This window comes from Rhea americana, unplaced genomic scaffold (genome assembly GCF_003343005.1).
Source record: "Rhea americana isolate MKP2758 unplaced genomic scaffold, rheAme1 scaffold_36, whole genome shotgun sequence".
Classification (NCBI taxonomy): domain Eukaryota; kingdom Metazoa; phylum Chordata; class Aves; order Rheiformes; family Rheidae; genus Rhea; species Rhea americana.
In genome coordinates, this window is record NW_028186490.1 from 846,425 (window position 1) to 869,190 (window position 22,766).

Genomic DNA, 22,766 nt, shown 5'->3' on the forward strand with positions numbered 1-22,766 from the left:
ATATGCTGCTTACTAAAAGGAAAATACTGATTAAAGAACATTTCTGGAGTGGAAATAAGGGAATGCTGAGGTTCCATTGTGCCACCTATGTAGTCAGCACTTGTGTAGTAATTAAAATAACCAAAAGTTTTTTGGAGCCTGGAGAAAAACATAGTAGTTGCTCCCTCCTGTTGCAGTGAGGGAAAACCTTGCAGGTCCTTGTAGCCTAAGAGTATAAGAGCATGTATTTTCCTTGTTCCCAGTCCTCAGCATTCATAACAGAGTGGCACAGCGGAAGTGTGCTGGGCCCATAACCCAGAGGTCAATGTATCAAAACCATTCTCCAGAAGCTAGTGGCTTCTAGTTTTTTTTCCTTCTCTGGAGATATGCAAAGCCCACCTGGATGCAACACTGTCTAACACGCTCTAGGTGACCCTGCTTGAGTAGAGGGGTTGGACTAGATGGTCTCCAGAGGTCCCTTTCAACCTTACCGATTCTATGATTCAATGATTCATGATTCTATGATTCATGAATCCAAGCAATAATGACCTCAGGGATCCCAAAGAAAAAGTTCAAACCAGTGAATTCTCACTCGTTCCTCCGTGTAGTATGAGTAGCCATACAACTGCTAAGTAACAGATATAAATCACACATTCAAACTCTTTTCTTCCCTCTTACTTTTTTCCAGTTTCCTTCTGTATCAATGGAGTGAAGGCATGTTTGCACTCCTTCACTGCCTAGTTTCCTTAGACTGGCTTTTTCACAGAGCTTCTCTATGTAACAGCACTTCCTGTATTCTGGCAGACACCATTCTGTGTCTACCTGCAAAGTACTCTAAATGAAATAGTCTTTCTTTCTGCCCAGTGCAATTATTATTCCTGAAAAAGTGAGACCTATGCAGTACAGATGCCACGTATGGTATCTGATATGATACCATATCAGAAATATGGGTATCATATTTCTGATACCCATTTACTATAGACTCTTTCTGTTGCATCAAGTCTCATGTGAAGCACTCAGGACAGGATGGCTTTGCCATTTGCTAACAGGATTTTCTTATTTTATATCAATATACAGATCTTCCTGCTTCAGAGAGGGCAATACATTTCACAAAGTGCAGGGTCAAGTACACAAGAAGCGAGTGATCTATCACATGCAAGCTTCTGCTTATGTTCTGTTACCAGAGCTATCTCTTCCAGAAGTTGTCAGTGCTGTAGATCCTTGTTATCAAAATATAAATGCAAGGGTACACAGTTCTATGATTCTGCATGTGTTTGCATAGTTCATGCAAAACTTCCAATCTCCACGATGTTTTGAGTTTCAAATATCTTCATGTAATCCCAGATAAGGTAAATTTCTATTAATTATCTCTGTTGACAAAGGAGGAAGCCTTGGGAGGGGAAGGTGAAACAGCTCACGCATGGCCAGTCAGTAAGTAGCAGAGCTAGAACAAGTATTTCCTGACCTCTGATCATGAACCTCAAAACCATGTGGACTCTAGTTAGTCTGAGCTACAGTTCAGCATATGGAGCCAGAGCTTAAAATGTAACCAAATGTGATTAGTTTTCTTTTGGGAAAAAAAAAAAAAAAAAAAAAAAAGGCGCACTATGCATAGTGGGCTCTCTTTTTCTATAGTTGTGTAACAGAATAATTCACTGGCTGTGGTTTCCTAAAATCAGTGTTGCTGAGTGAGCTGTTATAACACTCACAGCTTTCTATGAAGTGTTAAAAATAAGGGATGTTTATTTAAAGCTGACACTCTGAATGCACAAATCAAGTTTCTCCATGACATAACTGTCAAATAAATTAAATGTGGTAAAGTAGAAACATGTCCTGTAGCATTATTTACAGGACACTAAGAATGCAGTAGCATGGAAGTTAAAAACAGAGCTCTGTTGTGTAAAGAGATGTAATTACGGAAGAAAAAGAATAGTAGCAAATACAAAGAGCAAAAATTCTTTTAAGTGGTTGCTGATTGTAGGTGTCCAATTTGAATTTTCTTGGACCTGTATTTATTTGCTCACAATTGCTGAGTGCTTGCAGTATGCATTTTTAAGGCTTTTAAGTTATAAAGATTTCAATTCAAAAATATCAGGGAGGTGGATTTGTTCAACTGCTGGCTTTTTTTTTTCCCCTCTCTCTCTCTCTCTCTCTCCTTCAGCCTTATGACCACTTGAATTATTCTCAGCATTTTCTCTCATTTATTTAGTTAGTTTCTCCGACAAAGAGCAGTTACTTAGTTGGAATTCAACAACATTTTGATCTCACTGGTTATGTAACTAAATAGACTTAAAATAGACCAAGGATGGGTTCAGCATGAGGAACATGGAATGTGGAAATGAAGCTGATACGCCTTTTGGGTAACAGAAGAGTCCCTTCCCTTGACTCAACTTCCACCTCTGCAAAGTGTCAATAAGATTTATCCCTCCTTTATAATGCTTTAACAGTCAGCATTTTATTCTTCCTCTTTCTCCTCTATAGAGTTAGAGCTCACAGCATATTCTCTGTTTCAAGGAAGCTGCTAAAACATACTCCAGGAAACAATTTCTGTCTGTTACCACTTTTTTGAAGACAGCATCAAAAGCCCTACCTGGTGGTCCCAGAGTGCAAGACCTTCTCGTTTCCAGCCTTCAAGTCACATCACATGAAGCTGTAGCATGAGGAGAATACGGAAGCTGCCCCAGAAATGCTATGTGATCACAAAGCAGAGTGTGCCAGCTTGTTTCTCACAAGATCTCTCAATTCATGGCCAATTCTGTGAAAAGGCTAGAAAGCTCCAGTGCTAAGATATTTTCCTCTACTGAGGCTTAAAATTATTTTTTAAGTAAAATATCAAAGGCAAAACCATCCAGTAACCTATCACCATACACCCCTATCTCCCAGCCACACACCTTGTTTTCACACAGGTGATTCCTACATAAAGACTGCAAGTCCCTCAAATACAATGGGAATATGCAGTAAACATCCAAGATAAAGTCTTGTTTCTGAGGAAGGGGGTTGTTACGCACTTGCTTTTATATTCCAAACACCACTTAATGACTGGACTTTACAGATAAAGGAGTAATTGTTTTTAGCTGTCAAATTTCAAACACAATTTCACATGATAGGCACGAAACTCCTGTTAAAATAATTGCAATAAAAAGCCAACCAAATATCAATCTCTTTGCTTTGTGCTGATCCATCCTTAGTTCAGGACCTAAAAAGAATACTCGTTCTCTAACTGCTAATTATGGAGTGAAAAATACACTAAGCAAACTTGGATTTGTTATAATTCACTGTGAATCTCACAAACTGCCTGAGAGCAGTAGTATGCTAATGAACACTAGCAATATCTTTTAGAACTGGTAGAAGAAAGAAACCTGACTCACAATCAAGTGCATCATTGAAGTGATGCCGAGGCAAGGGAGATGCAACCTCAGACCTGGAGAGAAGGATGCACATACAAAGTTACAGGGCATCTCAGTGGCTGGTACTGGTCTGGCAAATTCAGGGTTTTCCACTTAGTGGATGCCTCTAGCAGCTTCAGAAAAGCCTATTAAATGACTGCTTAGCATATTCCAATGCTCCAAGCAACAGAGCTGCATCAGTCAGACATCCTCTTTGACAGAAAATGTGTAGCCCGCTGTCTTCAAGACAGACGGCACCAGATCCTTACGGAGTATAAATCAGCTCTAGCCTATTGAGAGCTGTGTAATGCATACATCCTCTAGGGATCTGTCCCCACACAAGCAACTTCAGTAGTAATGAAAATCATAGCACTACACCATATATAATTTTGCCAATGAGCGTATCCAGCCTTGGCTTAAATTTATGAGGTTTTCAAAGCAGTAAATCACTGTGGTGTGAGATTGCTAGCATTGATGAAGAGGTGTCAGCCAAGTTTCTTTTACGGCATTTCCAGAGGCCACATCCCTTCCTATTGCAGTGCATCCAGGAGGCGGCAAAGAACGGCTTTCACTCGCAAAGATGACCCTGGGTCTGCTCAGCAGTGATAAAGAGTTCACACCACGGGCAATCTTTCCTGTGCTGCCTTTAGCAACATTGATATCAAAATAAGGTTAGATACCATGGTGATAAGAACACCTGGAGTCCTAGCTCGGCTATTTTAAGACAGAAGCATGCCTTTCTGTTTTGCCAGCACAGATACAGTCCAGATAAAGCCTTCAGCAATAATACCTGCTCTTCTTCCAAATGGGTTGTGCTGCAAGCCTGCCTATACTGTTCCTACGCCAGTTCTACAGCAGCATTAGCCAAACATTGGCTTTTCTATTGAAGCTGTATGGCTTAGGTAATGGGGGAGTGTTTTTGTAGCAATCCTATCTGCTCCTTACTCCCCTGGAGCCATGAAGGAGCTTATAGAAAGGCAATTCACTGCAGTCCTCTCACCTACATGTATGCATTTCCCTGTAGTCACAGGCTTCCTGCCTAGTTTTAGGCAAGTCTCTTTGCCCTCTTTCAAAGCATACACATAAAAGGTGGGATGAGACTTACAGTCCTGAAGACCTTCAGTTTTACTGGGCCTGGCACAACATCTCTCAAATGAAGCCATCAGAAACTTCATGCAAGGCCAGTGCAGTTCGAAGCAGCTACTAGTGCAGATGTCAGGAATCTGTCCATTGTGAACTTTCTGTAGCCACATGTGCTGTCATAGCAAAACTCTTTAGAAACCTCTGGTCTAGCTCATGTTAATCTGCATTACAAAATATTTTATATCAGAAACCTACTGGAATTCAATACTAGAAAATGTGTGGGCTTCATATTGCTGTTTACTCCTACAGTAATTACATGGTTTGCACTGTGATCTTACTACTGCTTTCCAAGCACACTATCAGCAAACATGAAGGAATTTTCCATGCTTAAGTAAATATTTTCATGGCACAAGAAGACTGTCAGTAGGAGAGGGAACTACTGCAGTACTAGCTGGGACAGATGCCAAAGTATTTTATTAAACTTTCCCATTAGAAGAAAAGGACATTTGGTGATAAAATAATTTGTATTATCCAAATGACCTGTACTGAAACACTCATTAAAATGTTAGTTGTTCAAAACATACAAGAGAAGTACAAAACTTTGCAACATCACATTTTGGTTGTTCTGACTGCTCTTCTAGAATCTGTAGACTTGTTTAAATGTTCTGCAGTATGGTTAAATATTCAATTTTCATTAAAGTTAATGTTAACCTAGTAATGTCAAGCCTCTGCCAAACATTCTAAACCCAATGAGAACAAAAGCAACAGAAGACCTCATGTGGATCTGTACCCGAACTGCAAGGATATAGGAGAACTATTAGAGGCATCTTGCTTCTAACAAGCCAAAATGGCCTTTTAAGGAAACAACAATTGTTTCTGCATTTTATTTATTTTAATTTAAATATTTAAATTAAATTAATGTTTAAATAGTATTTATTTTTAATAAAGAAGAGATCCCTAGGATTGATAGGCGGTAAGAAACTAAGGTGAAATATCTCTGTGGAACACTCGGACAGCTACCTGTGTCACTGTTAGGAGTAAGATGACCAGATCAGATATGGGAAGAATCTCCCCAGTTAGATAAACAGCTTGAGGAAGAGGTTATAGTTTCATATAGTACTCAGCACAGGAAGGATAAATCCTTTTGGGGGGACAGTAGAGCAATATTGTCAGAGAAGGTACCAATAAGGCCTAGAAACCTCATGGTCAAGAATTAACTGTGCTAATTATGAGAACTGAAAGCCCCATACACAGTGCCTGATGGGATGCACATGAACTATACAATGAAATCCATGAGAAAGGAACATCAAAAAAGGTATCCCAGTATCATTTTCTCAGAAAACAGTTGTTCTATATCTAGTATTATCTTTGAAAGATCTAGTTCTGAAGCTGTTGCATCTGCCTTATGTCTGACAATCAGCACTAAGAAGGCTTAAAACTTAGTAAACTCAACCAGCAAGGGATTTCTCCCATGAGAGGGAATCCTTTCGTGGAAAGGGACAGTCACAGCTGTTCCTTCCTCAGTTCCTGCTATAGGAAATGCAGCTAGGGGAGACAGCAAGGCCTGGACAGCAACAATTCCTCAGTTCTCAGCTTCTGAAAGAGTGCAAGAGATCAACAGTCACTATAATTTTTAAAGCAAGGTACAAACTGACATAATTTTTGCTGGGGCAATTTTAGCACTAGGTTGCACAAAACTGGGAAACAATTAATGTATTCTCTGCACCCCTAGCCTTCTCCTCACCCTTCTTCCCATCTGCATTCAACACTTAATAGGATTTCATAAAAACACTCCTATATGATGCAAGACTTTCATGGGGCTGGTGCTTCCAATTAGTTCACAATCTCATTAGATAATATCCATTCACAGCATCTTCTGTGGAAGGGAAACAGAACATGAATAAAACTCACAGGATTTTTTTCTAAAATCAGAAGATCTAAAATCAGGTGATCAGACCATCAAATGCTGTAGATAAGCATTGGTACATATGCCTGCACAAATGCAAGCTCTGTTAGCTTAGTGTGATAGTCACTCAAAAGGAAAAGGCCTGCCCTATTTCTATTCATTAAAGTCCAGTCTTATACTGATAGGTGGTCAGTTTTTTGGTAATGTTTTTAAAGATGTTTTGACAGCAACAGAAAGCCCAGTGCAGTTTTATGTACTTCATATCTTCTACTCATCACTCCAAGCCGAATGTTCAATACTCGCTCTTAATCAAAGCAGGTTGCTGTGCTTCCCTCAGCTTGAGTTTTCTTAGTCCCTCCAACTTGGATCCAATTGCTGGGAAAGCCACTAGAGTTTTGAGCAGTCAGGCACCAACACAGGAAGAGCACTTGAGAATGTTTAAGCCTCATTAAAGTCAGTAGATTTAAGCACCTGGGCTCTTGCAGCCATGCTTATCAGCATTCATTCAGGAAAGTAATACACAATGAACAAGCGATAAATTTAGGCACACCAGAGCTCCCAGTGCAGGAGACGAGTGATGGTTCTGGAGCACGTAATTAGAAGTTTAGCAATATTATAATTCTCAGACAGCTAAACTAGATTATTTGGGACTCTACGAGCCTGCAAATTAGGGTCTTGCTAGTGTCCATCAATCTAGCTTTTATAGCTCTCTTTAGTACTAATTTACCCTTTACTTTCCTCTCTCATGTTGCCAGCAGTGCAGAAAAAGTTATGTGCTGGATTCAGCCAAGAGTACAAGCAAAACACTAGACAGGGCAGCAGGACAAAAGACGCAACAAGAGAACTCAAATATTTGACCTTAAAAAAAAGTGTTTCCAGCTGAGCTGTGAATCAACCCCTCTTTGACTTAATCAGCCTCTTCCCTAGCTAAGGCTATCAGGCTGTAGCAGATCTAAGACAACTCTTGGAGGAAAAGGAGCAAATTTACTCATAAGGGGACTCCACAGAGTTTGTGGTACTATTCTAGGAGAATTAGCCTAAGTGGTTTATCCTCAAGCAACACTTTTCATTTTCAAACCACTGTGCCAACGAGTACTGCCGAAGGAAAACTGACTGTCAAATCTTATCCAGTAGTTTAGCCTTGCTGTGTACCACAGTGCCTCATCTTGAAAACCCATTTTGGGAGAAGGGCTGGGCTTGGAGATGATAAACAGGATAGGAGAGTTCAGTGCTATGTGGCCACTCCTCAGTTCCTTCCAAAAATAAACCACTACACCCTTTAAAACAAAACTTTGACCATGCAAGATATTAAAGCCCTTAGCTCAAGCACTCTTTGTACACCGCAGGAGGAGATGTTATCAGGAGCAGGCCAGCCAACAGAAACAACAGCTAAAGCAAAATCCTTTGTGACCGGTCCATTGTTTCTGAACACCCAGCAAGAACCAAAGCATCTCCCTCTCTGCAATGGAACCACCCTGCGTAACAGCAAGGCGCTTTGCAAATATCATTAGCTACTAGCCAAAACAGCAAGACAGCAAAAAAAACATAACACAAGGGCTTAGGTTTATCACTTCTCTGCCATTCCTTCTCCCTCAGAACATCCGCTGCCATAAACAATAAACGGGAAGGACGTTGCTGTCTAGCGGTTGGAACAGGAGACTGTGAGGCAGGACCTCCTGGAGCCAGGTTCAGAGTCAACTGCAAACAGCTGTAAAATGCACAGCAGGAATCTGCAGCCAGACTGAAGCTCTGACTATATAACCGGGCAGCAAGGGCAAACAAGGACATTTATCACTCCTTGTGCAGATGATCTGCATTTTGAGTAACATTGCCACTCCTATGCCTTTGGGCACAGAGTCTGGCACATGCTGGTGGGTTAGTACAGTAGCAAAAGCAATCCATGCCATTTGGAGATGGATATTTTCTCACTGGAGCAAGAATGAGCACCAGAGTCTCACAAGAGTCATACTGATGACTGGCCTCTGGCACACCACCCACATAACAACCTTTAACCAAAGCATATGAAAAAAGCCACAGAGAGGACAAACAAGAATTGTGTTGTTATAGTTCATATAGCAGGACAAGAAGAGGTATAAAGTAGAAAAAGTAGCTAACAGGAGAGTGTAAAAAGATACAAGATGGAGCAGTCCCACCCAATAATGTGCTGCCAATATTTTAAAATAACAGCTCCCAGAAGCGTCTCCCCATCATGTGACAGATCTCACACAGCAGGAGTGGCTGTGCTGCAGAGAGAAGTGCTGGGTGGGTCAAGCAATCTGTTTGCTCTTCTCTTATTTTCTCCATTCAAACAATGTTTTCATAAACACAACCAAGGAGGGAGGTGGCTCCACTTGGTAGACAGGCTCCTCCTGTGTGAATTTGCTGGAAGTATTCATTTTCTGTTCCTGAAAGCTGTACTGAGCATATCAATAGCTCAGCACTACACTCAGCAGGTATAACTCAAAGCAGTGCTGAAGGATCTGTGCAGGGAATGAGATGGACCCATCCCTTAGTATTCCTTCCCCTTTTTCCCTTCCACCTCCCAAAACCTGCTCTTCCAGTATAAGAGAATGCATTTTAAAAGCAAATTAGGTTTACTTCTCAGAGTTACTTGTATGAGCACAGAAATGATTGAGCAATAATCAGAAAATGCAATCTGGCCTAGGAAATGACTTTCCAACGAGTTGGGGTTCCTTGAAATTCTTATGAGCATCCTCCCGACATACAGTTGTCCCAAACCTTACAGACTGACAGAGATCTACTGAGTCGGATAAGTAAGCCTTAGACTCTTCTCCCATAAGCCCCCTCCCTTTAGGCACTCACATGTTTCCTGACCACCTTTTGGCTCCTCAGAAACAGAAGAGATGTAAAAACCACTGCAGTACAGCTAAGCTCATCCCAGTTCTCACTAGATGATGCAGTGTGGGAGGAACTTGCTCTTAAATCACCTATTTCAGTTCTCTTCCCCCACACACATAGAGATGACTTGTATTATAACTGGCACCTACTTCTGCTGGAGGGATTGCTTTATTGGTTCCAGTCACCTAGCTCCCCTACACACTTGTATCCTCCCACTCATGTAGCAATAGCAAACATAATTTAAACATGCAACTTGAGGCATCACCATCTCTGATTTTTCCCCCTCCTGCCAAAACATGACTCTAAGGTAGGACATACCACTGAGACTAGTTGTTCCACAATAGTCTATTGCCCTTCTTGATAAAACAGAGTCTGATTTTCAGGATTACTGAATGCACGGAGATCCTATGAGACACAATGGAACCAACTGTAAGGACACTGAAAAATCCCAATCTTATTTTAGTCCCAAGCCAGGTTCCCAAAAAAAGTCAGAGCTAGCAAGCTCATTTTCTGCTCAGTAAATGGGAGGAAACTGTATCTGCCTTATATACTTCTGCTTTTGCCTACTTAACAACCAGGCATTGAATTGTTCCCTCGGGATGAGCCCTTTCAGGGCTGAGATACTGTGGCATTACAGAGATGCTCACATTGAGGCTTATGAGTTATATACTATATGATTAGCCAGAATCAGTCGCTAGGGTTAAGCTTTCAAATACTAGTTTGCCACAGACAGAAAGAGAAAATATCTAATCAGGTATTTTGCTATTTAATGTGTAGTCTAATTAAAAGATTAAAATATATCCAGGAAGTAACATAAGGCCCATGCTCTGTGAAAGATTTCTTTTAATAAGAGAGAATCACTTTTGTATAGGTTTAGAGTGATTAATGAGAGGAAACTAGCATTAGAAAAATAAATAAATAAGAACCAGAAACATCCAGGAATGTTGGCAAAGAAATAAAGTGGTCCATCAGCAAATAAAAGCAGCACTGTGATCTAGGCTGAAAATAGCTCCTCAAGGAAATTTATCATCTTTGGTACATTAATGTAAATTCATTACACAGCATTTGGGAAATGGTAGACAGTGCTAAAGAGACTGAAAATACTGGTAAGAAAAACAGTCTGTGGTACCATTAGGTTTTCAGAATGGTCAGGTGAAACTAAGGTGACCTTGCTTCACAGAAAGCAAGACAAAAATGGATTTGTGCTCTGTGCAGGACTGTTATTCATGGCAGGCAAAACAGCAGTGACAGGAGGCCAAAGTCTTTATTCCCGGAAGTTTGAATGTCATCACATGCTCTAATAAGCTGAACTTGTTCAAAGGGTCTGAGTGAGGGTCAGAATCTGCAATCTGAGAGGGCTAAAAAAGTCAGCTTCAGCATCCATATCAGAAAGTCCAATTTGATCCTACTACAGCCAGGAAAAGCAAACACACTATATATACTGGATCCTTCCCATAACGCGAGCCTAAATGCAGCTACGGTGCATCCTGAGGCAGGCGCCAAGTTTGCCTCCCAGCTTGCCCTGCAGGCTGTAACAGCCAGCGCATTTCACGGCTCTGACCCCTCCGCTCTGTCCCTCTGCTTCAGCCGTGCTTTGGATAAAAACTGCTATTGGCAGCTGGAGGCCACGACTCCCACCGTGCGTGTGAGCCACACAAGCACACCACGCTCCTGCAAGGCGTGCTGAGTTCCCATACGCACGCTACACAACACCTGGCCCGCAGGAGGCTGCGGGCTGGCCAGCGTGCGGCAAACTACAACGCTGAACGAGAATACGCGTGCAGTTTTCCACGGCTAGCATCAGCTCAGGCAAAGAAAAACTACCACAGCCAAGACCCAACACTACCTTGACATGCCATGGCACAATATTCAGCCTTCTACAGAGTCACTTTTCCTCTCTCAATTTTGACAATAAAAGTGTTTTTCCAACGGGTCAGTATTTTATAACTGCGATTAAAGAATGCCTCCCTGTTAAGAAAGACACTAAGTCAACTACTCCAAATCTTTAGAGGGAAAGCTAGTCCTGACAGAGATACCAAACCAGGAAAAAAACACTGCATCCTAGGCACATTGTTGCAATTGCTCATTTATCCAGTTGTAACAGTTTACATATCGTTTCCAGCTCATGTTTGCTGACTTTCCACTTCCTGTCACTATCCAGCCACTCTAGTCTGAACGATGGCGATAGCCTTTCTTTTGTAAGATACTTTGCTCTACCAACTTCAGTTAAAACCATGAAGACCAGGCATATTTTATTATTCAAATGGGCATTGGACTTATTTACTGTAGAAAATGTCATAACCTTTCTGAGAAAACTAGATCATATTTTCGAAGAGTAGTAGCAACTGCTTTCTTTTACTCTTTAAACAGGAGGTAAATTCAGCTGCACAAGAAAGAAACCAAGTTCTGGCTTATTTCAGAGACTCCACCTAAACAATTCCCTACAGGATTTCAAATGCCTACAAAACAGGACTAATTCAATTCCTGACAACAACACTAGATTAGAAAACTTCAGTAATGCTACTTCCCCATGCACATATTTGGGTAATAGTTTTGTTTTGTTTTTAAATATAGTGATCTTGTCTAGTCATCACTTGCCTCTCCAATTTTCTCCTTAAGATCATTGTGTCCGCATCATATCAGCAAGAGATTTTCAGTTGGTTTGCACTTTTTAAATTATTTTTATTGACTTAGTCAGCATGGTCAACTTAAAAGCTTTATCTGAATGTAGTTTAACACAATACACATGAGTTGCAAGGTCTTAATAACTCAGTGACAGCAATATGTTTAATGCTATTTTCTTCTCAAAAGAGAATGCTGTGGTATGTGTTGTACACTGTGAGTTACTAGAAAAAAAAATAGCCTAATGATTTTCAAGTATTTTGTATTCAGGATTTTATTCTTGCATCATTTTTCAATGTTTCAAATGCTCAGAAACCCAATTAGCAGGCAAAGGAATTGCAATTTGAATTCTGGTTCTTATTCATTTATTTTTCTAATGCTAGTTTCCTCTTTCTAATCACTCTAAACCTATACAAATTGAATTGCAATTACAAAACACGAGATAGGTATTTTCATCTATGGCACTGAGCAAATATTAGAGACAGTAGTTGAACATTCAGGTCAACAGCACTGACTGAACATCTTATGAAAATAAAGGATAAAAGTACAAACAGACATCATTTTACACTTATTATAGACAGTGAAATAGGCAATGTATGAAAGGTCAATCTTAATGTTACTGGATCCAGTAACACTTCAATTGTTTATTTGCCTATCTCAGAAGTTAAGGAATGAGAAAGCATATTAATGTAGTTTTTTAACATATATTTTAAAGTATCAAGTGTTCCCTGAGACTAGTAAGCCTGAAGAAAGTAATCCCTGTAGATAATATTCCAGTTTTACGCACTGATGATGCTAGGTGATATTAGTATCACCTTAAGCAGCTGGCCATACTTGCGCAAGTTTGAGCGAAGAGGACTGTGCTGCTCTCGCTTTTCAGAGCGGGATCCCGACACTCTGAGGAGGAGGGAGCAGTGGAGCAACATGACTATATAAACCTGTTCTGTGACTGCGAGTTTGTTTGTGTGCAGTATTAGGCCACACTGGAAGCCTGTGGTCTTTTTAGCCTCTTCCATCTTTTTCCCTCTGGTAAATTTAACTTGTTTGTTTAAAAGGGGTAAAAAAAAAAAAAAAAAAAAAGTGTAACATTATCCTCTCTATAGGCTTCTTCTCCATGGCTGCAAAAAGGTGTTAGCTAATCATATTCAAGAAATATCAGTTTTACAATGAGGCCAATAAGAAAGATTGATTTCTAAAAATTATGCATCAAACACAGATATTTTATAATGAAGTAAAGACATATCTTATAACCAACTAAAGCTATCTTTACAACCAGGAAGACATCTGTGCTCCTTAAAATTCAGCTTTAGAGAATACTAATCAATTCTTAAAGTTGGGAAGCAACAGGCCACAACAGAGCAAAATAGCAGCAAATTCATAACAGTACTGTAACAAGGTGCTTTATGTGAAAAGCATGGACAGCACAAAAAGAGATTATAGTGAACTGTAGTAAGTACAGAGGATCTGATGATCTCACCAGGCCTATATACTGCTACGTCTGCAATTCTTGTCTCAGTACGATGTTCCATGCCTGTGTTTATGTATAGCATTTGTAACCATTTCCCACTGTGGTCGCAGCATTAGACTGCATTTTTATTATTCTGTAAACAGGCCTATCAACTTTAGTAGAAAAGTCATTCCTGAAAGTAGTCAAGTGCACTGGGAAAGATACAGATAAATCTATTTGCAGAAGCTGTGATTCAGTTTAAGTGTGCTCTGCCATGTCTGTAATAAATTTTGCAAGATATGCTGTCAAAAAATATATATTTTTTAAATATAAATATAAAAATTTGCTTATGACAACAGGAAAATTCAACAAACATTAGATTTTTTTTGTAGTAAAATATTTGACTAGTTTCTGAACTTAGAAAGTGTTCCTTAATCACTGTTTGAATTCCTAAAAGCATAAGTAAAGCATTAGTAAATTGACAGTTTTATGTCAGCCAATTCTAGGCTGATTTACACCAGTCACCTACTGTTCACCTTCATTCGCTTGACCCACACGGTATCCCTTTGTGGCTCACTGGAGTCAAATCACAGTGAGTACATAAACCACAAATACTAGGGCAAGCATGTTTTGTAAAGATTTTAGAGCCTTCTTTTTGGAGGAAATGTTCTTGTGAGCAAAACGTTCACATTAATAAATATTAACAGCAAGTAAGAAAAATAAAATTCAGGGAGCTTGTTTTTGTTTTCAGGTATTTGCCATTCTTTATACCTGCAGGAAAAAAAAAGTGGCATTTTCCTATTTCTGCCATGTGCAGGTTTCTATCTAAAACTATGAAAGTATTTTGAGCTACAAAACCCCACAGAAGTACAATCTGGCAGTTAGCTGGGCTCTGCCAAAGCCTAAGCTGATGTCAGTCATTGCAGCTCTTCTGAGCCAGCCAAGGGAACTGAGAGAAACGGAGAATCTGGCCTTTTACCTGCCGTCAGAGAGGGGGCTACGGGAACCGATTCCCACAGAACCAGGTTTCATTCACATTTCCTGCCACTCTTTATCTGTAGTTTCCCACTGGTCTATTTCATAATGTTATGAAATGTCAGTCCAATTATATTTGGTTTTACTTTAGGTTATATAATCCCCCTCCCAATCCCATTACTCTCTTGCCTTGGGACAACATCTAAAGATTTAAATATAAGCCCTAGGTCCTCTAGCTTTTACGCACCATGGACTTGCATCCCTTTCTATTTCATAGTGACTAGCTGGGCTGTCAATCAAAGCAAAACAACTGTAGAAGAATAACGTTTTTTGAATCTTCTCCTGTCGACACGGCAGAACTGTATCACAGCAGAAACTAGTCCAGACTTGCAAAATAGCAGTAGCACAGGATGCCTGAAGTGCCCTCCCTGCTGTTGCTATGCAGATTACCAGTACATGGAAATAGTAAGACACAGTGTAATAAAAGGATATCTACCAGGACTGTTCGATGAACTAAAAAGTTGATGTCCCACTCCTGCAAACTGCAGGTCTTCTGAAAGGCTCCATAAAGAATCAAAGACTCTTTTGCATCAAATGCTTACAGAGACCAATTTTTATTTGGCTTTATGTCCTAGGTGGAACTACGGCCTCATAAGAGGCTGAAATCTCTTTCCACCACATCCATTAACTACCACTTCAATGAGATTTGTTAAAAAATAAAAAATATAAAAAAGAAAGGTCCTTCTTAAAGGCTCCTGCTATAACTGCATTCATTTAACTTCCACAGCTCCCAGATAGGTGAAATGCTAGATACAAGCCTCTCCAAAGCAGAGCCTAGTCCTTTGTTACAAGAGATAGATCACTCAAAACACACAAAAGCCTTTTTTAAAGCCTATCAACATTTATGGTTCATCATAAATAGAGTCTTAAACCCACCATTGTCCTTCAGGAAGGGCCAAAACCGGGGCATCTTCACGAGGAAGGATTTCTGAACTGGATCAGAAACTACTAGTATTGAGCCAATCTGAGCAGTAAATACATGAACAACAAATGTGTTAAGCTACTAAAAAAAATGCTAAAATCATCTCTTGAAGAGGAATCTTTAGGATTTTAGTCCTTTTGAATAGGCAAATAATTTCCCAAAGCTTCTGACCTTTTTAATACATCACTTTTAGAGAAATAAAAGAAATAAGGCTCACATGGAGTCATGATTAGAGTTCCACATGATATTCAGAAGGGCTACAAAACTACAGCATCATTCTAGATCAAAGAGAACTGGCAACTACTTTGTGCCAAATTCACTAGCACAAGCAGATGCAATTTCCAAACTCATGCCAAATTGCAGCCACTTATTCTGAGACAAATATTCTTTATATATTCTTTATTCTTTTTTTACATTATTCTTTTCTGCTTCCAGTTATTCCTACTTCCCTATGCCCCTTCTTAATTTTGGCACACAGCCCAAGACTGCATGCAACAGTTATGCTTTTATACTACTTCAGACTTAGTTTCCATTAAGTGGTAAGAATAGCCAAAATGCACATCAGAAGGTCCTTATAAATAGTTAAAATCTGAACAAGACTCTTAGAAGAATAAATTGAAAAAGGCAGCAAGGGGCCAGATTTTACAACACATAGAATGCTTGAGAAATCAAACTTAGAGTTTGAGGCATCAGAGTGTGCAAAGCAGTACAATTTCAGTTACATTTCTGTATTGATTAATAGCAATGATTTCATAAAAATATTATATTTGGGGCAAACACAAAGCATTCAGTAGTGGCGAACATGTGCTAAACAACAGGCTAAAGGTTAAAGAGGAATTCAGTTAACTATTACTACACAGATCTCATTAATCCATGGTTGCCTCATCCAGATGTCTAGGTATCCAAAAGGCTTAAAGTGTAAGCAAACGAATAGGTCAGCAATGTAGGCTTTTCTATTAATCTAATAGGGGCTTTAAAAGCTGTTTGGATTAGCCACACTTGGCTGTCTAGTCATCGTTTAAAGATTTTGCTATCTCTTTTCATGCCAAATCTCAGATTTCTCCAGGATAAAACTGCTGAAAATAGCAATTTTGAACTAAATTATGGCTAAGTATGTTTGTTGCTCTACTTGCAAGCCCATTTATAGGGTCAAAGCTCCTTTCTTACATTCTTTCAATTTCAGTAGAACAAAGACTTAACACTCTTTCTTGCAGTAAGTCACTTCAAAAATTATTTTAGTTTTATACCCTAGCAATTCAATAAGATCACAATTCCAAGTGACTTTAACACAAGAAGTATTGAATTGACAGCCCTGAAGGCAGAAGACCTACAGAGAGCACATGCTATAGGAGTGTAGCGGAACAGACATCCAGCCCAGAGCCATGACCCAGGAGATGAATACAAACGCACACTTCAGCCATATGTGTTTCTGCAAGCTCTAATGGCCATCTCTCTCAGAGACACAGAGGTCTAACTTGCAGATACACTGAGCTGAACTAGCCCATAGGTAACAGCAATGAGAAAAAAAAAAAGATTTAAAACACTGCCCTAGAAACAGAAAGTCCACGCGCTGCTGATCCACCATGTGAATCAGCTAATTACTACTGTACAGAGGGTCGCTCTAGATCCTGTTTAGAGGTGAGTGGTGGAAGCTGGTGAATTAAGTTATATTTAGCTTTTAAGGAGTGAACAGGCTATATATGAGTGTAACTGCTACATACAGGCACGTTCTTGAACTTGGCCCATGACTGCCAAAGCCGTTTATACGCAAATGCTAAATACATAATTGCAGCCTATTACTCCCTACATAATACCTGCAACGTCAGGAATTCTGCATGGAGTCATCCCTAGCAGCTTGAGCAGCTGCTGGGTTAATCATAAACAATCTATTGCTACAGTCAACGGAAGTTAAGAGGACAAAGAAAGAAATCACATCACACAGCCATTCATAGTCATTTTAAAGGGCTAACATATACATATAAAGGCTTATGGCTAACAAAATATCATGGGCTGTATTATTCAGTATGTTTCGGGGCTGCACTTTCAAAAGCAGTTTCTATGGCAACTGGATTGTTGATCCATGTGGGTTGTTGCAATTCATGCTACAGATCACATCTAACAAAGCTAGTAAGCTATGAATTTATGTGTGATGGTTTCTTTGCTTGGGGATATAAAGTGCCATTTTCTGGGTGACAGGTATTACGTGGCCTTTATCTTTTCACACATCATTTCTTTTATTTACAAAGAACAAATAACCAAATATTTAAAACAGAACTTTACTAAAGTGTTAAAGCACAATTAAAAATACGAACAGATTCAGTAGCTGTGATACTTAGTGCCTGGAGTGTCCCTGTTACTTTCCACACTCATTTCTTCTTGCACAAGCATCAGTGAGCAGGACTTGTTTGCACCTCAGTGACCTGCTGAAGCTCCAGATAATCGCCAGCAAGGCTACAAGTTATAGCAGCATTGGGTAGAGACTGGATTCACAGTGTTCACTGAGACTTGACTCCATACTAAGATCAGTCACGAACACCTTATCCAATATGAGCACATTTCCTTAAAAATACGAGTACATTTCTTTAAAAATAAAAGGCATCTCTTCTGTTTTAAGGGATATTTTACAGCAAGTGTACTCCCTTTAAGGTTTAATGGGTATTTTCCCCCCATTCAAATGTTTTTACTGACTGCAAACTATGAATTACTTTCAACTATTGAAGCTCACCAGTTGTTAACACATTCCAAAATACCGCAGTCAGCTTCATCAGACCACCCAAACTAAGGGTGAAGCTCATGTGAAGCTCAGTCTTGAAAAAACAGTATTTAGCAGTTTTGAATACTTAGCAGTCTTAAAACTAGAAGTAGCCACATTTTTTTCCAATAATTAGTATTTGTAGCATAATTACACTTTGTCTATCATTTTAGTAATCATTAAAGAGTTTAGCTGCAAATAGAGAGTCCTTATCTAATGTACAAGAATGTTTCTAACCGGCAGAAAACAGTCAAAAACCTTTCAGCTAGACAGTCTAGAGATCTTAATGGGGAGTGAGGGAAAGGGGTATGAAGACAACACACACCATTTCCAGATAGTCAAGGCTTGCAAAACAAAGTATCCTCTAAAACTCTGCAATGTGGAGAAGAGATTGAAAATTTGATTTCAAAAGTCATGTAATAACTGATGATCAGGCATCCTTCATTGTATTATAGCGTACAAAAGCTAATATTTACTTCCAGTTAACTTCTCCTTAAATTTGATGTATCCTTAAATTATTAAGAGATATACACATAGTCAAGGCTCAAATCATACAATTTCAGCAGACTTCACACATCAAGTATTCGTAACAGTTTCATTATTATCCTGAAGTTAATTAGATAGATAAAAGGCAAAATAGTCTTTTTATAGCTGTTCTGTTTCTAACCATAACCATTTTGTTATTCTACAGCTAAGACAGTGGATGTGAAAGATGGGATAGATACCCTTTCAAACTCTTCTCTAGGGAAGAAGAAGCTTATTTACTGTTGTCAATACACCTCACTAATACAAAAGCTGGAGGTATCATTCTGAACTGTGGGTAAAACTTACCCAATGCTATGTAATTTGAGATAACAGTCAAGTGCATTCAAAGATGCTTCATCACTCAGAAGTTATTTGGGATAGTAAGCGTTCGGTATGTCCACCATTCCCAAGACCTCTACAAAGCCTACCACTCAGAATCTCCTCCGAGTCTGACACTCTCACCTCAGCTCAACTTAGTCCAAAGCTAAAAGGAAGAAATTTCTTTTTCCAGTTCCATCACTTAGCCCTGGAATCTTTTCTTCGGGCCACTTATTATCAGCATTGTACCACTAAGTCCCTCAGAGGTGAAGTTTGTTGTTGTGATAGCCTTTGGACCCAGATGAACTCCGGTCCTATTAGGTAAGTCATTGCAAAACCACACCTCTGAGCCCTGCCTTGGACACAGTATCAGCTGAAAGATTTGAGACATATTGGTGTCTGCCTTCTGTTTACATATTCATTAAAGAGCCTTTTCAGAGGTTTGTTCATGGTGTGTCATTTCCTTATCTGGGTCACAAGTACAAAACATGATATTACTCTGATCTGTAAACTCAACAAGTCTCAAATACATCCATGAATTACTGCACCCATGCAATTTCTGCTATTTTAAGTGCAGTCTTTGGACAACATAAAAAAAATAATTTAATGTAGTGTGGTTAGTTTTGTTAAGATCACACATACGGCCTTTTCAAGCTGAAATCCACACTGAGAAGAGAGTGTGTTCAGTAGCTATATTTCTTAGTGTTCTTCTGTATGAGTTTGAAAGACTGAACAGCTAAGTTATTCATTTAGCATATGAATAAGAGATATTCCTTAAAATACAGGGCTTTTTGTACAGGCCAGTTAAAAGCTGTAGGTATCCAATGTGAAGTCTGTTCAGAACAGTACTTAAGTTCCAGGGACAGATCTATTTTCACGGAGTGGAAATTCCACTAACAAATCCATCGTTATCTGTGCTTTTGTTCCTTCTTAGTCTGCCATAGCTCTTTTACTTCAATGCCTCTCCAATTTCATCCCATCCACAATATCCTTCCAAAAACAATGTGCTCAGATTTTTGCATACAGCCTCAGTCTTTGAAATATCAAAAAGCAAGAACTTAAATCACATTGTGAAACTAGAAAAAATGGATTCTTACACAGCTTTTCAACAAAGCTATACAATTTGCAAATCAGTTCTGTTATGCCAATCTCTAACTTGTGCTATTATATTGTGATATTATCCTGTAGTTGCCAGCAAACTTCACAAGACAATACTCTACCAAGTAGAGTATTTAGGAAAATAATGGCGTTGATCATTTAAGATAGATAGTAGATTATCTACCCTTGATATAATTCTGGACATTAAATTCACAAGAAATATTTTCAGATGATAAATCTGAAAGTTTCAGTCTATGCTAAGCAAACATGGGTATCAATAAAGCAATCCTATTCAGCATTCAGAGCTTACTCTTTATTTCTTTTTTTTTTTTTTTTTTTTTGCAATCCAGCTTCCATGTTTCAAATAACATTTATGAGGAGGCAAAGGAAATCAGAAGAAAAAGCAAAAACAAGCTACTGCTTTAGCTGCTTCTGAAGTTTGTCTTTCACTTATGTTGTGAATTTGGGCAACTCAGCATCCTCCTTAACTCATTCCAACTACCCTGGATAACCTTCATATCGGGCCTGCAGGAGACAGTTCAGATACATACTGCTGCCAAACAGGTTTCCAGCTTTTTCAGGGAGTGTACACAGAGCACTACAACTATCTTCCAGGAAGACTTTAAGACAGTTGCTGATGGCTTACTGAATATGCTACTCTGGTTTTGCTGTGACACATTCTGAAGTCTTCTAAAAAAGCCTTTTCTCCATCCATTTCTGCAAAGAGATCTACCTTCAACATACACCGTTTCCTCCAAAACAGAAATCAGCTTGCAAGAAACTGAAATCTCTTATTTTCTGTACCTTAAAGCTCCATGGAGAGGAGACACTACTAGATCTCTGCCTGCTGCCTTTTGTTATAGCAACTGCTGTTACCATCTCATGCACACTGCTTTGCAGTCGCAGGAATGCCCAGCTGAGTAGTCTGGCCTGAGATAGCATTCCTACTACACTAACCAAAACCACAATACCTAGAGAGCATTCTCTCGGCTGCATATGAGGAATGTATTTTCTTGCAGCATACAAATGACTAGTGGTTTAGAGGCAGCTGTGGAGAAAAGAACGAAACACTCAGTAGTGCAGGCTATTAAGTTTCCAGGAAGCAGCAGAGAATCTTCCGCATTTGCATCCTGTAATTCACTGTGCTACCAGCACAAACAAGTTAGCAATGTTGAGAAGCAAACAGCAGAGATGGGGCCACATACGGAACCTAAAGTCTTCAGGGTCTGCTGACCTCAGGCAGTCTTCTACACTGTTCTTTGCATAATACGGGAAAGACAGTGATGCTGACACAAATACAAGCTTAGACAGTATCCTGCCTACCCACTTAGGTTTTGCTTGTTACGACCAGTTTACTCACATCAGTCTTCATAATAGCAACAAAATCTGATTCCACTGTAGGAAAAAGCTTCCTTCTGCCACTGAAAATACTTGCTATTAAAGCTAAACTGGTCCTGTAACTTCGAACTTGCTCATTTTTACTGTTTTTTTGAGTGCCTTTTTAGGAGAAATCTCTACTGTTTAATTACCAGATCCCATTTACAGGTTAATTGCTGCATCTATCACCTGTCTAACAATAAGCAATCATCAAGAGTTTATACAGGAGACATGGGTCAGCCACGCTGGACATTCTCTGTTTACAGCTGGCAAGAGTCCACAGCATCAATTAATAGTTTTTGACAAACAGACAAATACCACTGCCATCCTTACCATCAATACTACCTACCAGCCATCAAGACAAAGGACTTCATTAACAAACAAAAGCTGTATCTAAATGTTTGCATCTACCCTTATATAGGGCTGTCTCAAGAAAACAGAATCCTTCAGTTCAGCCCTGCAGAAAGGAAAGAGGAAATCTACTGGTCATTTTTGCTAGTGATTCAGTCTGTACAGACACAGAGTGCAACTAAGTTGTCTCAATAGGATGTCTCAATTCCAAACACAGGCAACACTTTATAGCATCCATGTGGCTAAACGCTGTCACCACAGCCCTCCACTAATGATGGAATAGTGGTTAAAGAGTTATTAAATGTCTTGTTAGAGAAAAAGCTCAAGTGTGAGGTTTAACCTCATCTAACATCCCTATTATCTTCACAATACAGAGACTGATTACTGGGAAGCAGTGATAATCACTAGGCTAACTGTTATTCCAGTGGCTTTAGGGTACTTACCCTGGTTTTGAATCTGAAGTTCTGGGCATCCACAACTCCACAGCCGAGGTTGCTCAGCCCATCTGAAAAATAAAACACATAATTATTGGACAGTTGCAAAATTCAGGCTTCAGATTTGACAGAGTCCACAAATGGCACCACAGCCAGCCACAGTCTCTAGCCCTTGATCAAAACTGCCACTATGCAGTGGTGAAGGGATGCCAGACATGCAAAAACGCTAGGCTAGGAATTACGTATTCCGACTGGCATTTATATCATGCTGTCCTCTACAACTACAAAACTAAAGAGACAAGGACAAGGGCTAAATAAAATAATTTCAGAGCTCCAAAATAGACAAAATAACATTCCCTCCAGGTCAATCAATTTAATTTACCACAAGAGAATAATTCTACTCTTTATCTTGACAGTACAAGTGGTTGCATCTCAAGACAACTTAGAGCTGGATGCTTTAAATCTGACATTCTTACTAGCAACAGACTCACAGTTCAGAGAGCTCTCTGGAGCTGGAACTTAGAGGCTTGTGCCTATTTTGGAAGCTATTCTCCAGGCCCCAAAGAGAAACATCAACCTCAAATACCACAAACTACATTAAAATACTACATGATATAGTATCTCACTTGCCCATCATAAACTATCTTTCCTGTCTTTAAGGTGACCTATTTA

The 22,766-nt window shown here is 39.4% G+C and overlaps 1 protein-coding gene across 3 annotated transcripts in view; it reads right to left on the bottom strand.

Annotated features, from left to right (window-relative positions):
- LOC146591752 (uncharacterized) overlaps positions 1-22,249 on the bottom strand; it is an 89,380-nt gene extending 67,131 nt beyond the window's left edge. For all 3 annotated transcript variants that reach the window (XR_014896731.1, XM_085312235.1, XM_085312234.1), the window contains exon 1: positions 22,104-22,249. The gene's annotated coding sequence lies outside the window, so the exon portion shown is untranslated. The remainder of the gene's footprint in view (positions 1-22,103) is intronic.
- Between the last annotated feature and the right edge of the window lie 517 nt (positions 22,250-22,766).